Source organism: Bos grunniens, chromosome 5 (assembly GCF_055505025.1).
Source record: "Bos grunniens cultivar Pamir isolate PY7600 chromosome 5, Bosgru_T2T1.0, whole genome shotgun sequence".
NCBI lineage: Eukaryota > Metazoa > Chordata > Mammalia > Artiodactyla > Bovidae > Bos > Bos grunniens.
In genome coordinates this window covers 8,580,859-8,598,995 of record NC_141169.1, presented here as the reverse complement: position 1 = coordinate 8,598,995, position 18,137 = coordinate 8,580,859, and the positions used below count along the sequence as shown (strand labels likewise).

The following is an 18,137-nucleotide window of genomic DNA, read 5'->3' as shown; positions in this document are numbered from 1 at the left end:
ACTGATGCTGAAGCTGAAACTTCAATACTTTGGCCACCTGGTGCAAAGAACTGGTTCATTTGAAAAGACCCTGATGATGGGAAAGATTGAAGTGGGAGGAGAAGGGGACAACAGAGGATGAGATGGTTGGATGGCATCACCAACTCAATGGACATGAGTTTGGGTAAACTCTGGGAGCTGGTGATGGACAGGGAGGCCTGGCATGCTGCAGTCCATGGGGTCGCAAAGAGTCGGACGCGACTGAGTGATTGCACTGAACTGAACTGAAGCTTCCTCGTACATGTACCACAAAATCCTGTTCTAAGCAGAGTTTGGTCCTTATTCTTAGTAAACTTTATAAACATTTCATTATTGCATTCTTGAATTATTTCTAGTCTAGGAGGAATGGAAGAAGAAAGAAAGAAAGAAAGAAAAAAAAAAAGAACCCAAGTGCCTGCTATGCACACAGGCCATCCTGAGGAAAATATACATGTCCACTGCTGCCTTCTGCTTGGGACAGTGGCATCCAGGACCATGGACAGTTCTGCCCTCCCCTTTGACCAAAGTTAACTGCACCTAACAGGCTCCTTCATTTTCTGACGCACTGAGCATCTTTAAGTATTCTCTGAGGGGCAGGCATCAATCTAGGATTTCTTCAGCTGAATTATATTGAACAGCTAGTGCTCACTGTCCAGTTTTCCACAAGCATGTTGTCTATGCCCCTTGACTTTACCAAAATATAGGATGGTCACCGGTCTCCTGTGACAAAAAGCCCTGCCCAGTGGGCATTCCGTGAACAAGATGGTGAATTTCCAAGTGAACCAGATTCTCCTGTAACTCTAAGGCATGCAGAGAGATTCAGATAATGGTTGCAAAAACCTTGAGAAAGCACATGTTATGAAAAAAATCGGCTAGTGTGATGAATTGGAGAAGGCAATAGCAACCCACTCCAGTACTCTTGCCGGGCAAATCCCATGGACGGAGAAGCCTGGTAGGCTGCAGTCCATGGGGTCACGAAGAGTTGGACACGACTGAGTGACTTCACTTTCACTTTTCGTTTTCATGCATTGAAGAAGGAAATGGCAACCCACTCCAGTGTTCTTGCCTGGAGAATCCCAGGGACGGGGGAGCCTGATGGGCTGCCATCTCTGGGGTTGCACAGAGTCAGACATGACTGAAGCAACTTAGCAGCAGTTAGCAGCAGTGTGATGAATAGTGAAAAAGTAATCATAGACCCCAAAATATTAGAGGCAGAGAGATGGGGAGAACAGAAGAAAGTCACCCAAATCATAGAACACTAGTATACTTTGGGGGAAAAAAAAAAAAAGCCTATTTCTGAGGAATCAGTGAGTTCCTCTGAATAATCTTCCAGCTTCCAAATGTCAAACCAGTCTCTGTAAGGCCTGCCTTAAAGGCAATTGCTGCCTTTCACAAGTTCTAGCTGCTATTTCCTCCTGCATGTTCGTATAATAAACCTCCTTTATGTATCCCTTTTCTTTGCAAACTAAAAGAATCAAACAAAAAAGGGACAAAAGGGACACCCAAGTTTCTGAGTCAGAGGGGAAACTCAACACATCATGTAAAACTTGAACATCTATATTTCTTTCCCAGCTGCCACGTACAAGCCAAGTCCTGCTGCCTGACTGCTGGGCAGGAGAGCTGACTCAGCCCCATGCCATTCTGAGGGTGACTGCTTGCACCTCCAAGGGTTTCTGTGTCCTTGGGGATGTAGAAGGATTGTGGGTATGCCCTGCTTTCTTTCTATTCAGCTCAATTTTACCATCAGGGTGATAAGTACATGATGCCATTTAAATAACCAAGGACCTACTTGAACTATTAATAAAGGACAAAGTATCATTTAAATATTCTTGTTTTTTTTTTTTTTCTTCTGAGAGGAAACTGTCTGAGAAGTTATTTTCTGACCCACAAAGTGTCCTTAAGCATCCTTGGAGGATGAGCAATCAAACTTGCAACACCTTAAGTTGCATCATCTTAAGCAGAGGCAAGTCATGAGCAACCAGTAGCCTGTGATGTCCATTACGTAAACATTACGTAAGTTTTTGGTGGGCAAGTTTATCACTTCAAGGGTCACTGCAACCTGACTGAACACACACAGGACTCCAATGAAGTTTTATGCTTTTTTTTTACTCAAAGACATAAGCAATTTACCTAAGCTGTAGAGGTTTAGCAAGAGGAGGGGTGTAGGATATTACTCCACACCCTGAGCTAGACCCCACTGCCTCACTCCCTCCTTTATCCTGGATTGTCATTTGGGTGTGTTGCTTATTCTGTCTCTGCCCTTTACTTTCAAAAGATCTCTCTAACCCTCATTTTCTTCTTAGATGTTATGATACATTTCTATAGAAAATTAATCAGGTCCTACTTCCTATTGCCTTAAAATTTTTGATTTCAAGTGTTAGGTAAATATTCACACATAATTTCTGCCATCTCTTATTGACCACTTACTGACCAAAGACGTATATCTTTTGTTACCCAAATGATATTGACCAGAGATGTTTCAGTATTCACTTACATAACAAATCACCAGCAATAGGCCTTAGCTTCTGCAAAAATCCCCCAGCAAATTATATGTGAAGACAGAAACAGGCATTCATTTCTCAGTCTTGCTTTGTTCTGTAAGAGAAAGAGAGAAAGCAGTGAATGAATTCTGGTCTAGCTTTTAGGGATGAGAATTATTGACTTTAGTCCTGGCTTTCATTGGTTTTTCTCATTTTATTGTGAAGAACTCTGTTATATCCCCATGGGGAAGATACATTCCTATTAATATGATTTTAAAATAAATTTTAATTTTAGGATAGTTTTGGATGACAGAAAAATTGCAAAGATGGTACAAAGCATTTCCATATACCTCACCCTCAGTTTCCCCATTAGGAACATTAGTATGATACATTTCTTATAATTAATGAATAAATAATGATAGGTTCTTAATAACTAAACTCTCCATTTTTTTCAGATTTCCTTAGTTGTTCCCAAACGCCTTCTTGTAGCTTCAGGGTTCCACCCAGGACGCACATTATATGTAGTTAAGATGTCTCCTTAACTTCTTCTTGATTGTCACAGTTTCTCGGACTTTCCTTATTTTTGATGGCCTGGGTAATTTTGAAGAGTACTGCCAGATTTTTTCATAACACATGACTTCATTGAGATTTATCTGACCTTGGCTATGGGTTTTGGGGAGAAAGACCAGAGAGGTAATATTTTTTAGAGACCATTGTCATCAGAGTTCATCAAGGGTGTGTACTGTCAATACATCACTGTTGACATTAGTCTTGATCACCTGACTGAGGTGTTGTTTGTCAGGCTTCTCTATGGTAGAATGGCTCTTTTCCCCTCTTTCCACACTGCCTCTTTGGGATGAAGTCCCTGTGTACAGGTCACACTTAGGGAATGGGGAGTTATAATCCACTTCCTTCAGGACAAGATATCTACATAGATTATTCAGATTTTCCTATGTGAGAGATTTGTCTATTCCCCATTTATTTATTTATTCATTTATTTACATAAGTATGAACTCATACATATTAATTAATGATTTGGATGAAAATCCAGAATGGGCTGATCAAATTGCTCCAGCTCTGGCTACTGGGAGCTCTTTAGCTGGCTCCTGTATCATACATTCCATCTGTGGTAGTACTGCTTCTGAAATTAAAGATGCTCCAGGCTCAACTTGTATGTTTATTGACCACGTTCTAGATTTGACCATTTCTTCAAGAATCCTTGGTAACCAAGATCTAGAACCAGTGTGCTCATTATTGTGAAAGTCAAAGTGTTAGTCACCAAGTTTTGTCTGACTGTTTGCGACCCCATGGCCTGTAGCCCACCAGGGTCCTCTGTCCATGGCATTTACCAGGCAAGAATACTGGAGTGGGTTGCCATTTCCTCCTCCAGGGGATCCTCCCAACCCAAGCACTGAACCCAGGTCTCCTGCACTGCAGGCAGATTCTTTACCATCTAAGCCACCAGGTTTACGGAGATGATATTAATGTAATATTTTGACCACAAGTCTCAAGGAGTAACACATCTGGCCTAATGGTAAAAGGCCATCTGCCACCCTTGCTATGTCAGTAAAACCCACTATATCACTAAACTTTTAATCCATTAGAACTAGATTATCCACTAGAATTTATCTATTAGGACTTAGTTTATTCACTTTCAACTAGATACAATGTATAGCAAAGTACTTGATTCAGAGTAAAACCTTGGAAAATGCCTTTGTAACAACGTTTTGAGGAAAGACAAGCACAATCCCATTTACCAGTGAAGAAATAATAATACAGAGAATTATAATAACTTGTGCAAGTCACACAGATTAAAAGTACCTAGGTTAGAGTCTTCTCTTACCACAGCAAATTGCCTCTTGTTTTCTTCCTTAAATAAAAATTCTCACTAGTATCTTCATTCTTAAGGATTCCTCTTATACACCAGCCAGAGAAGCCTGGTTGGTGTAACTTTCCAGAATGTAGAGTGCCAATTGGCAACTTCAACAGAGGGCAAATGTGGGCTATTTTTGCAGATGGCAGATACCACTGATGGAGTTTAGCATTCTGCCAGTGAGCTTGTGCTGGACTTCAGTGTCCTCCTCCTCATAGCTCCAGTAGCCAATAAAGTGTTAGTAATGTCATTCTAATACGATAATTACATGGCTCTGATCAAAGCAAATAATGATTGCTGGTTCCCGTTTAAAGCGCCCATAATGAATGGAGAAGTCAACCACAAAACATAGACCTTTTGGACCAAGTCAAAATTGCAAAATGTGTGCCACTGCCTGGATGAGGAGTTGGCAATTCAGACCACGCATTTATTTCCCTTCAGTATACCGTGACTCTTTTCAACACAGAGAGTAAACAGTTCACTGTCCAAAGTCCTGAGGTTGGGAGTCCGAAGTTATCACTTCTCTAATTTTATTTACACCGCCCCCCATTTCCCAACATAGATATAGTAGATAATCTCTGGTGATGTATTGTACCATGTCAGTAAGAGAATCTGTTCATTTATATAAAGAATGATGCAGGCTTCACCTTTCACAATCTAAACACAATACACGAGAATTTACAGAAGCCTCTACTGAGTAGAAGTTTGGAACTACTTTTCCAAACCCAAAGGCTCCCAAAGGGGGAAGAAAATATTCAGGAAATCTGAATCATATAAATCAAAGTATTAAATAAATAGATTATCTTTTTTTCTGCATTCATCTCAGATAAGGCAAAGCTGGCATTTTTTTATTGTGTAAGTTAAGATCAGGTTTTAGAAACTGGAAGAAACTTAGATGGAGTTAAGGAGGAATAATCGCTTGTCTATGGGAAAATTCTACCTGAAAAGAAATATAAATTAAACACTCAATCAACATTCTTCACATAGGTTTTTCCATGGTTCTGAGAGTGGTTGACAAAGAAGCTGTACTTTTTATTGCTTTTAGCAAATTTTGATAGCAAGAAACTAACCATAAGAAGAGAATATTTTGAAGTTGAAGGAATTACCAAGTTTTTGTTTCTCTGATTTCGAGTTATATGTTATCTTTATATTTTAAATATTTCTTATTAGACACCTCATTTGCAAATATCTTCTCCCATTCAGCAGGAGAACTTTTTGTTTTGTTGATAGTTCCCTTCACTATGAAAAAGTTTTTTAAATTTGATGTAGTCCCATTTGCTTATTTTTGCTTTTATTTCCCTTGCCTGAGGAGACAGAGCCAAAAAATATTGCTGAGAGCAATGTCAAAGAGCATATTGCCTAGATTTTCTTCAAGAGTTCTTCCCTGGTGGCTCAGCAGTAAAGAATCTGCCTGCAATGCGGGAGACCCAGGTTCCATCCCTGGATTGGGAAGATCCCCTGGAGAAGGAAATGGCGACCCACTCCAGTATTCTTGCCTGGAGAATCCCATGGACAGAGGAGCCTGGTGGGCTCCAGTCTGTGGGTCGCAAAGAGTTGGACACTTACACTTTCACTTTTCTGTGGTTTCAGGTCTTACATTTAAGTCCTTAATTCAGTTTGAGTTTATTTTTGCATATGGCATAAGAAACTAGTCCAGTTTGATTCTTTTGCATTTAGCTATCCAGTTTTCCCAGCACTAACTGCTAGCATTCATTGTATCTTAGAGAAAGCAAGCGAATTTCAGAAAAGCATCTACTTCTGATTCATTGACTACACTAAACATTTGACTGTGTAGATCACAAAAAGCTGTAGAAAGTTTTAAAGAGACCACCTTACCTGTCTCCTGAGACCCTGTATGCAGGTCAAGAAGCAACAGTTAGAACCGGACGTTGGAACAACAGACTGGTTCCAAATTGGGAAAAGGGGTATGACAAGGCTGTATATTGTCACCCTGCTTATTTAACTTATACTCAGAGTACATCATGCAAAATGCTGGGCTGGATGAATCACAAGCTGAAATCAAGATTGCTGGGAGCCAGTCCAGGTTCGATGCACGATACTGGATGCTTGGGGCTAGTGCACTGGGACGACCCAGAGGGATGGTATGGGGAGGGAGGAGGAAGGAGGGTTCAGGATGGGGAACACATGTATACCTGCGGTGGATTCATTTTGATATTTGGCAAAACTAATACAATTATGTAAAGTTTAAAAATAAAATAAAATTAAAAAATAAAAAGATTGCTGGGAGAAATATCAACAACCTCAGATACGCAGATGATACCACTCTAATGGCAGAAAATGAAGAGGAACTGAAGAGCCTCTTGATGCGGGTGAAAGAGGAGAGTGAAAAAGCTGACTTAAAACTCAACATTCAAAAAAATGATTAGGTGGTCCACTCCCATCACTGCATGGCAAATAGAAGGGGGAAAACTGGAAACAGTGACAAACTTTATTTTCTTGGGTTCCAAAATCATTGTAGACAATGACTTCAGCCATGACGTTAAGATACATTTGCTCTTTGGAAGGAAAGTTATGACAAACCAAGAAAGCTATGATTTCTCTTGTGGCTCAGAAAGTAAAAAATTCACCTGCAGTGTAGGAAACCCAGGCCTGGAAGATCAGGAAGATACCCTGGAGAAGTAAATGGCACCCCACTCCAGTATTCTTGCCTGGAGCATTCCATGGACAGAGGAGCCTGGGAGGCTACAGTCCATGGATTGCAGAGAGTCTGATACGACTGAGTCACTGACAAACCTAGACAGAGTTTAAAAAGCAGAGACATTACTTTGCTGACAAAGCTCCATATAGTCAAAGCTATGGTTTTTCCAATAGTCAAGTACGTACGTGAGAGAAGGACCGTAGAGAATGCTGAGCACCGAAGAACTGATGCTTTTGAACTGTGGTGCTGGAGAAGACTCTTGAGAGTCCCTTGGACTGCAAGGAGGTTAAACCAGTCGATCCTAAAGGAAATCATCCCTGAATATTCATTGGAATTACTGATGTTGAAGCTGAAGCTCCAGTACTTTGGCCGCTTGTGAAAAGCCGATCCTTTGGAAAAGACCCTGATGCTGGGAAAGACTGAAGCCAGGAGAAGGGGATGACAGAGGATGAGATGGCTGGATAGCATCTCTGATTCAATGGACATGAGTTTGAGCAAACTTTTTAAAATTGGTGTGTTCATATTATGTATTTCTTTCTGATGCAGTCATGGGAGACTGTGCATTTCCAGGAATTTATCCATTGAATTATACATTGAATCCATCTTGGCTATACTTTAAAATATATATTCTTTTGTAAAGTGCCAAAAATCTTGGCTGAATTATTTTCTGCTGTTGAGTAGAAAGTGGGACTTTAGACAATAAGCTCGGATAATTAGTTGAGGAGATTTCCTAGCAAAATGTTGAAGATGTAACCTGGTTTCTCATTGCTGCTTATAGCAAATGTGAGAGCAACAGATAAATTTTAAAAGGAACTGTTAAGCAAAAAGGAACTTTGTAATTTGGAAAAATTTCAGCCTGTTCAGATAGTATGATCTGAGCCAGGGCCAAAGTCTGACTGTACAAGTTTTTTCTGGAGAGATTAGACATGCAACCCATGGATCCAATCAGTCATTTAAGCAGAACTGCTGCTAGCTTGGACAGAAAGGAGCAGAAATGAGATGAAATAAAGGCAACTGTTGGAATTCCGAGACTCTCTATGCAGGACATAGGCTAATAGATCCGTGAATATATATAATCCTTCACAAAAAAAAAATAAAATAAAATAACTGTAAGTGTCACTCAGAGGTCTCGTCAACAATTATGACTATCCTCCCATTTGTGGGTTGCCTACTTAAAAGTGTAGGTCTTGACTATATTACATCCCTGCCCTTCCTACCTATCTAATTGTAGTTCCTTCTTTATATTTCTAGTTACGGAAAATCTTTTCTGCTAGTCCTTAGGTCATTATCATACAGCTATTCTGTAAATAATTGTAATTATGGTGTGCTTATGGGAGGAATTGAGCTCAGGCTCCTCCTATACTAACACCTTGGCCACACAATAAATTCTTAAAAGTAGAATTGTTGTGTCAAATCTTATTTATTTTAAATTTGAATGTACAATGTCAAATTAATTAACAGGAAAACTGGATATAAGTGGTGAAAAAAAAACCCATTTCACCATAATTTGTTAGACTGTGTGTATGTGTGTGGAAGTTGCTCAGTCATGTCCAACTCTTTGTGATCCTCTGGACCATAGCCCTCCTAGCTCCTCTGTCCATTTAATTCTCCAGGCAAGGATACTGGCGTGGGTTGCCATTCCCTCCTTCAGGGGATCTTCCCAACCCAGAGACCGAACCCAGGTCTCCTGCATTGCAGTCAGATTTTTTACTGTCTGGGCCACCAGGGAACTGTAAATTTCTCAAACTCAGGGACTGCTACTGTCCTGGATTTTGCCCTATTCTCAGCATCGTAACTACATCTAGCATGCAGTCAGCACACAGTAAATATTACTTGACTAAATTAATAGAGATTATGTGGGATTTAAAGAATTTAATTTGCATCTGATTACTTTTAGATTTGAAACTGAACCCCTTCTCTTCAATATACTCACTGGGAACATTTTGGCTATGAAGTAAGAACAATCCTCTCTCTTGACACTCTACATGAATTATGTACCCATTGTGCTTTGCCGTTTACCAGTTTGCATGACCTTAGGCTAATTGTTTAATATCTTAGAATTTCCAATTTTCCATCTGCGAGATGAGTATAATAAAACCTCACTCTGTCTACCTGTCAGAACTGTTGTGAGATTTAAAGGATATAATGTGAGGTAAAGGGAGTTTGTACAAAATAGAATGGTCTACAAATAAAAGAGATTAACAATTAAAGACAGGTTTAATGTTCTGGAATGCATTATACTTGACTCATATTAACCTGAAAAGATTCCTGCAAACATCCTAAAGCTCCAGGCTCAAAAGCTACCTTTTCTGGTGCTTACCTGAGGATGCCTCGTGATGGTGATTTCTTTTAAAATTGGGAAACGGCATTTTTTTTCCACGTTTATCTGTCATACTTAGCTGAACAAAGTCACTTCCCTTCTCCAAGCACGACATCTGCTATTTTCTCTTTGTAAGCACAGAAATCTAAAAGCAATAACATAAAAAAATAAATAAATAAAACCCCTGCAGCTTAAGTATTGATTAAAAACAAGCTTGGTTCATTAAAAACACTGCTGGGATTTGAAGCACTTAGAGGTAATTTTATTTTACTTAGCATTAAAAAATATAGTGATTTATAGATCTTAGTGGCTCTGAGAAGGAGTTAGTTGTTATTTAAATAAGTTTTGGATGTAAAAAAAAGATTGTAGAGTAGAGTCCAAATAGCCCCTTATTCCATTTGGTACCTACATATGGGGAAGATAATTTTCTCCTTAAAATAATATTATGCTTCCGCAATATTTGTATAGCACTTTTCTACATAAGGATCTTTCATATAGTGTATCTATCTCTTTGTCTCATCCCGGAATTTCTTGGTCCTCCTCCAACAAAGACAAGGTCAGGAATGTGATGGAGGTGAGCTGAGTAGCCACTAGCTACTGTCTTTAGGGATTCTCCCAGAGAGGGAAAAAAATCTGTGCTCCTGTCAAAAGGAAATATGTGTTCCTATCTCAACCGACCGCATCATGCTTCTTCTTCCACTCAGGTGTCGTCTCGGTTGGAAGGAAGAATGGTGAGTCACAGGGTGACCCAGACCCTTCGCCCTCCTGGCAGGACATTCAGCTAACACCACGCTCCAGACAAAGGGAAATAAAAGCCATTGTGAACTGACATGATTTTTAGACTTGCTTAAAACTCTTTGATAATAAACTCTGTCATGGATTTACATGCTTAGATTTTTTTTCTAAATATTTTAACACTGTTTTTCCTGAACATCTGTAATCTTCAGGATTGACACACATCCGTCACAGCGTTTGTTATATCCATGTATCAATTATGTTATTAGCATCTTCATTTCTTTGCTTAAAATAGATTTTTACTTAACTTTTATTTTAAAGGCAGTTTCAAACCCATCATTCTTTAAAACTATAAATATAAAATGATTATAAATAAAAATGCAAAAAAACCAAAACAGTTATAAAAATTCCACTTTATTATTATTGCATGCCCTAAAGCTAGTTTTCTATCTTTTTAAAAGGGGCAGTGGTAGAAAGATGTTATGATAAATAGAGTGTCAACAGTTCTTGGTCTGAGTTGATCAGAGGATTGAGAGAGAGTTGAAAATGGAGCTATGTTCCGCAGTCATTGTTATGTAACATCATGTCCGTGAACCACCTAAAAAGATCTGTCTGAAATCCAGCGATACTTAACATATCCTTTGGGAAGTACAATAGTGCTGTATTTTTTTTTCACGATGTATCTTTGAGCGCGTTTTACCTCCAAATCTGGTGCTCCTACTTAAGCAGATAAGGCAGATATGACAGCCATTTTTACTGTACAGACAAATATCCAAAGTGAGTTTTCCAATTTTCATCCAGATTCCTTGATATTTATTACTTAGTTGTAATCTCTGGCTATGACTGAAAAACTGAAACGGAGTCCATAGGAATAAATGGCATTTTGGGCCTATTATCCCCGAATGATCTTCAAAAAGAGCTTGGGGTGCAGAAGCAAGGTGCCAAGTTTCTCAAACTTTCATGTTCATGTACATAGTCTGCAGATGTTTTTAAAATGCAGGTCTGGGCAGGGCCTGAAATTTTATATTTCCCACAACTTTCAAAAGATGTCAGTGAATGTGTCAGAAGTGATAAGCTAATGTACTTCCATGGAGTAGCAAGTGTGTAGTTGAGGGACAGGCTGTGAATTCAAGCTTTGGAGTTTTAATGTCTACTGAATGCCAGATTCAACATTTTCAAATTATGTGAATATGGACAACTTATATAATTTCCTGCAGCCTGTCCTATCTGTTAAGTGGGATAAGAAAGAATGGGAGCTGCTCCACTGGATTGTTATGCCAAACAGATGAGTTTATACACGTAAAACACTTTGAACTATACCTGGCACTTATGAAGCCCTTAATTCACGCTAGCTCTTATAACAAAGCCAAAGATGATAAGGAGGTCACAGTTTCAGTATATTCTTCCTTGAATAGAAGACTGCTGCCACATGGGCCAAATTCTATTATTAGCACATCTTGGAAAACGCCTGCCATATCCCATCATATCTATGGTCACCCCTTGCTACTCTTCTTTAATAGACTCACTAAGTCTGTGTGATAAATTCTCAATCCCTTGTTTTATGACAAGGTCATAAAACTTAAGCTGGCTTGTGATAATTCCTCTAATGCTAACTTGTAGTTCTCACTCTCAGACATTCTAATCTTTTAGCCAGATCAAACAATTTCGTACTAAATAGGCAATGCTTTCTCATATCTCTTTGCCTTCAAGAGATTAGAACTCTGGAAACCTAGCTTGTTTGCCCAGAGAATGTTACCTCCCAGTGGAGAACTAGAGTATCTTCTATGGAATTATACCTTTACCATCTTGGATTTTTGTTTGTTTTTCTTTTTTGCTATAGTACTCTTTATTATATGATTTTCTAGAATAGATATTAACTCTATGATTGTTCCATGTGTTAAATACTTGGGAGCAAAAACTGCCACCAGCACCAGGTAGTAAAGTGAGAATTGTTATTTCAGCTATTTCAGCATTCATTATACTGGTTGGTGCACTGGTACTACACATGTGTTGAATTAATGAAAATTAGAAACTAAAATGATACACACATATATATGCTTATAGTATCCTCACTCATTCAGACAAATTTTCCTTCACTGGGGGATATAATAATGTTTGACTAGCCACAACTTGATACATATTAAAGGATCATGATTTTAAAGAATCTCTAAAAGGATTCAAAATTGATCCATAACATGTAATCAATATTTCTCATATCCTTCACAAAAGAACTTTCAGTATGTAGTGTTTAAAAAATCCTGGACCCTATTCCATAATATATGTTTGTGTATATATTTTAAAACACAAAGATTTTACATTAATTATCATTAATTTTTTTAGTCTATTTTTTTTGATTTTTTTAAAAATTTTATTTTATTTTTAAACTTTACATAATTGTATTAGTTCTGCCAAATATCAAAATGAATCCGCCACAGGTATAAATGTGTTCCCCATCCTGAACCCTCCTCCCTCCTCCCTCCCCATACCATCCCTCTGGGTCGTCCCAGTGCACTAGCCCCAAGCATCCAGTATCGTGCATCGAACCTGGACTGGCATCTCGTTTCTTACATGATATTTTACATGTTTCAATGTCATTCTCCCAAATCTTCCCACCCTCTCCCTCTCCCACAGAGTCCATAAGACTGTTCTACACATCAGTGTCTCTTTTGCTGTCTCGTACACCGGGTTATTGTTAATTTTTTTTTAAATTTCATTAGCTAATAATGCTTTTTAGTTCATCATTGATTGCAAAAAATATGACTGAATTAATAAAACCTACACTATGTATCAGATTTTTATGACAGGCAATTTTTTATTTCTTTGTTTTCCAATATTTTGATATCCCAAGTTTAATTAAAAAAAAAACCTTTTTCCTATTTTATGAAACTAAATGTAGTTTTATATTTCCTACAGTTTCATATTATTAACATATTGGCATTTTTTAAATCAGGAGGCATTTTTATATCTTTGATGTGATAATTATAACTCATAGTATCTTTTCAGAAAATTATGATACATAAAATTTTATTCTTTAAAATGATGTTATCTTAAACACAATAAAATTCAGTATGTGAGGGGAAAAGTGGCTAGAGATTTATATGATCACATAGAAGGGATGCCTAGGGTATGACTGAAAGCATGATATATTGACAACACAGATCACCAATAGTGGACATTTTGATGTACATCTTCTTGTAAGGAGATATGTTACATATTATTGCTATGAGTGTCTAGGAACCATTGATTAGTCATGGAGACTGTCTCACATAAATACTCCTTGAAATCTGAAATGAAGAGGTAAAAGCACCACTTTTAATTCTGGCTATAATGAACTAGTTTGCATCAGACCAGTCCTCTCGCCAGTAACAACAGGAGAAGATGGATAATACACATTTAAAACACCTTTTTGAAAAAATGAGAGAGCGAATAGAGCACCCAATTTATACCTAAGATCCTGATGAGAAGTGCAGAGGGACAGTCTGTCATTTAGCACATTTTCATCAGTGATGGATGAGCCACTGAGTAGGTTGAGCAGTTTCAAAAGCCTGGAAAGAAAAGAAAAACTAGAGACTATCAATGAGGAGGGAACCTGGTGAAATTCTCAATTTTTCAGTTGGATTCTTAGATGGCTACACCAAAAATTAATGGAGAATCAGTTACAGTCTTCACAGTGACAGAAAGACAATTTAATCTATGATAGGCTTCAGTGATTTTTCCAAATCTAACTCCTGCTACAGGCCAGCCAGAGGAAATCCTCAATGAAGAAACATAAGATCTTCAAAAGATCCAATTTGTATCTATAACTTTTCATATATAATTTTCAGCATGCTATCACAAATAATTTGATACAGCAATAGATTACACTGCATTTGACACATGAATTATTACAGTCAAGACTTTTAAAAGTCTACTGGAGATTCTGATCTTAGAGATATCAGACTTTGACTTTGAGATAGTTATAACTAAAATATTTAATAAAATTGGGGGGGTGGTAATATGGTTAATTTTGGCACATAACCAGGATCTATGAAGAATTACTATGGAAACCATGGAAAACCAAGAGTTAAAGAACACAATAAATATCAAAATAATTCAGTAGGTAGAATTAACAGCAGATTAGACAAACTAAAGAGAAGTGTAGTTGGAGAGAAATAAGTTAGTAGAATATAATAAGATTTTGGATAAGAAAGCTGTAGTACATGTACACAATGGAGTATTACTCAGCCATTAAAAAGAATCCGTTCTAATGAGGTGGATGAAACTGGAGCCTATTATACAGAGTGAAGTAAGCCAGAAAGAAAAACACCAATATAGTATACTAATGCATATATATGGAATTTAGAAAGATGGTAATGATAACCCTGTATGTGAGACAGCAAAAGAGAAACAGATGTAGAGAACAGTCTTTTGGACTCTGTGGGAGAGGGTGAAGGTGGGATAATATGGGAGAATGGAACTGAAACATGTATGATATCATATATGAAATGAATCACCAGTCCAGGTTAGATGTATGATACTGGATGCTTGGGGCTGGTGCACTGGGATGACCCAGAGGGATGGTATGGGGAGGGTGGAGGGAGGGGGGTTCAGGATGGGGAACACATGTATACCTGTGGTGGATTCATGTTGATGTATGGCAAAACCAATACAATATTGTAAAGTAATTAACCTTCAATTAAAATAAATAAATTTATATTTAAAAAATAAAAAGATTAAAGTAAGGAGAGTAAAAGAAAGAAAATACAGAAAACTAGTTTATACATAAAACTACAAAATATTATTGAGAGATACTATAGAATGCAAAAAGAGTTGGAGGGATTTTCATAGATTGGAAGACTCAATAATGCAAAAATATCAATTTCCTTCAGATTTATATATAATTTCAATGAAATCAATTAAAATTCTAGACATATTTTTTCACGACATATGACAAACTGATTTTTGAAATAAAGAGAAGATACAGAGAGGCAGGAATAGTTAGACAATTTTGAAGAAGAAAAGTAAAGAAGATACACAATGATCTTATCTGTATGTGGGTCAGGAAGTGACAGAACTGGACGTGGAACAACAGACTGGTTCCAAATAGGAAAAGGAGTATGTCAAGGCTGTATATTGTCACCCTGCTTATTTAACTTATATACTGAGTACATCATGAGAAACGCTGGGCTAGATGAAGCACAAGCTGGAATCAAGACTGTTGGGAGAAATATCAATAATTTCAGATATGCAGATGACACCACCCATAAGGCAGAAAGTGAAGAGGAACTAAAAAGCCTCTTGAGAAAAGTGAAAGAGGAGAGTGAAAAAGTTGGCTTAAAAGTCAACATTCAGTACACGAAGATCATGGCATCTTAGTCCCATCACTTCATGGGAAATAGATGGCGAAACAGTGGAAACAGTGACAGACTTTATTTTAGGGGGCTCCAAAATCACTGCAGATGGTGATTGCAGCCACGAAATTAAAAGACGCTTACTCCTTGGAAGAAAAATTATCACCAACCTAGACAGCATATTAAAAAGCAAAGATGTTACTTAGCCAACAGAGGTCCATCTAGTCAAGGCTATGGTTTTTCCAGTGGTCATGTATGGATATGAGAATTGGACTGTGAAGAAAGCTGAGCACTGAAGAATTGATGCTTTTGAACTGTGGTGTTGGAGAAGACTCTTGAGAGTTCCTTGGATTGCAAGGAGATCCAACCAGTCCATCCTAAAGGAGATCGGTCCTGGGTGTTCATTGGAAGGACTGATGTTGAAGCTGAAACTAGCAATACTTTGGCCACCTGATGCGAAGAGCTGACTCATTTGAAAAGACCCTGATGCTGGGAAAGACTGAAGGCGGGAGGAGAAGGGGATGACAGAGGATGAGATGGTTGGATGGCCTCACCAACTCAATGGACATGGGTTTGAGTAAACTCAGGGAGCTGGTGATGGACAGGGAGGCCTGGCGTGCTGCAGTCCATGGGGTCACAAAGAGTGAGACACGACTGAGTGCCTAAACCGAACTGAAATGAATGATCTTAATGTTAGTTACCATTCCAATCTTTTTTATGCAAATTTGATCTTTTTTTTTTCAGTAAATAGATTTTTTAAAGAATCAATATCCTCTTTACATGACCTATCTTTGTTCATCATATAATTTATCATCCATCATTCTTTAAATTTTCATGTTTTCACAGATATCATTATAAAATATAAATATATGAAATGGCTAAGTAATTTATATTAATAGTGTAACCCAACTGTAAATAAAGATTCAGAATCACATTTGTAACCACATTTTTTACTACATTTAAATTGTAATTAGATAGCATTGTTTAACAAACACTTTATATTTTTAGTTTTGCTGCTTCTTTTTGTCCATTTCTTTAATAGGTTAATAATAATTACAATAAAAACGACCTAAAAAGGTAGTCTCATATACTAGCCTAGAACTTAACCTTCTTGTGCTGTGCTTAGTTGTTAAGTCCTGCCCGACTGTGTGACCCCATGTACTGTAGCTCGCCAGGCTTTTCTGTCCATGAATTCTCCAGACAACCTGGAGTGGGTTGCCATGCCCTTCTCCAGGGGATCTTCCCAACCCAGGATCAAATCCAGGTATCCTGCATTGCAGGTGGATTCTTTACTGTCTGAGACACCAGGGAAGCTCTAACCTCTTCTTGCTGCTGCTGCTAAGTCACTTCAGTCATGTCCGACTCTATGTGACCCCATAGATGGCAGCCTACCAGGTTCCTCTGTCCCTGGGACTCTCCAGGCAAGAACACTTGAGTGGGTTGCCATTTCCTTCTCCAACGCATGAAAGTGAAAAGTGAAAGCGAAGTCGCTCAGCTGTGTCCGACTCTTAGCAATCCCATGGACTGCCGCCCACCAGGCTCCCCAAGTCCCTGGGATTCTCCAGGCAAGAACACTGGAGTGGGTTGCCATGTCCTTCTCCAATGCATGAAAGGGAAAAGTGAAAGTGAAGTCGCTCAGCGGTGTCCGACTCTTAGCGACCCCATGGACTGCAGCCTACCAGGCTCCTCCATCCACGGGATTTTCCAGGCAAGAGTACTGGAGTGGGGTGCCATAGCCTTCTCCGAACCTCTTCTTAGGTAGTTCTAAAACTGACCCTGAAATAAGATTCAAACAATTTTTATTTGTTGGTTTGATCAAGTATTATTTTATTGTATCCTACACACAGCACTTTTCTCATTTACTTTGTAAAATCTTTTAGTGATAATCATTTAAATTCATGATTATGTACACACTATAAAAAAGAGGTGAATTTACACAATTTTTGCTCAGGGGGATGACATTTCATTTTTTGTGTTCATCGTTTAAATAAGCATTAAGTATATTCTACTCCTTCTTGACTATTTATCACCACCTACCATCAAGTCACATGTTATAATTAGAATGATGACAGTAACGTCTGTGCTGTTATCTTAATAATTTAATGTTCCTTTGAACCTTTTGATAAATTATTTATTTTAGGAAATCTATTCTCATACTTCTAACATTGTTTAGTTTCTTCATTCTTGAATTATCATTGCAAATTAACACATATTTTCAAAATAAGGTATAGTAAAGTGGTAAACTGTGGATGCAATGAAATCACACTGAGAAAGTGGAACTAAGCAATACAACAGTAAACAAATGATCTGATCTACAGTAATTGCAGCAGAAAGATGAGCAGATACTTGAGAATCAAGTTTTTCTCTAAGTAATTGAAATAAAAATAAAAATTAGACTGGTTTACAAGGTGATAAAGAAAATAGCCTTGCAATATGACAGATTCAATAAGCAGTTATTATACTATTCTATGGAGAAGGCAATGGCACCCCACTCCAGTACTCTTGCCTGGAAAATCCCATGGAAGGAGGAGCCTGGTAGGCTGCAGTCCATGGGGTCGCTAAGTGTCAGGCACGACTGAGAGACTTCACTTTCACTTTTCACTTTCATGCATTGGAGAAGGAAATGGCAACCCACTCCAGTGTTCTTGCCTGGAGAATCCCAGGGACGGCAGAGCCTGGTGGGCTGCCTTCTATGGGGTCGCACAGAGTCGGACATGACTGA

General features: G+C 38.2%; 1 long non-coding RNA gene across 1 annotated transcript; it reads right to left on the bottom strand.

Annotated features, from left to right (window-relative positions):
* Positions 1-293: 293 nt before the first annotated feature.
* On the bottom strand, positions 294-13,632 carry LOC147371300 (uncharacterized). Its single transcript, XR_015163432.1, has 3 exons — positions 13,532-13,632; positions 9,351-9,495; positions 294-2,613 (listed from the first exon to the last, which is right to left on the bottom strand). It is a non-coding gene; the product is annotated as an uncharacterized LOC147371300 (long non-coding RNA).
* Between the last annotated feature and the right edge of the window lie 4,505 nt (positions 13,633-18,137).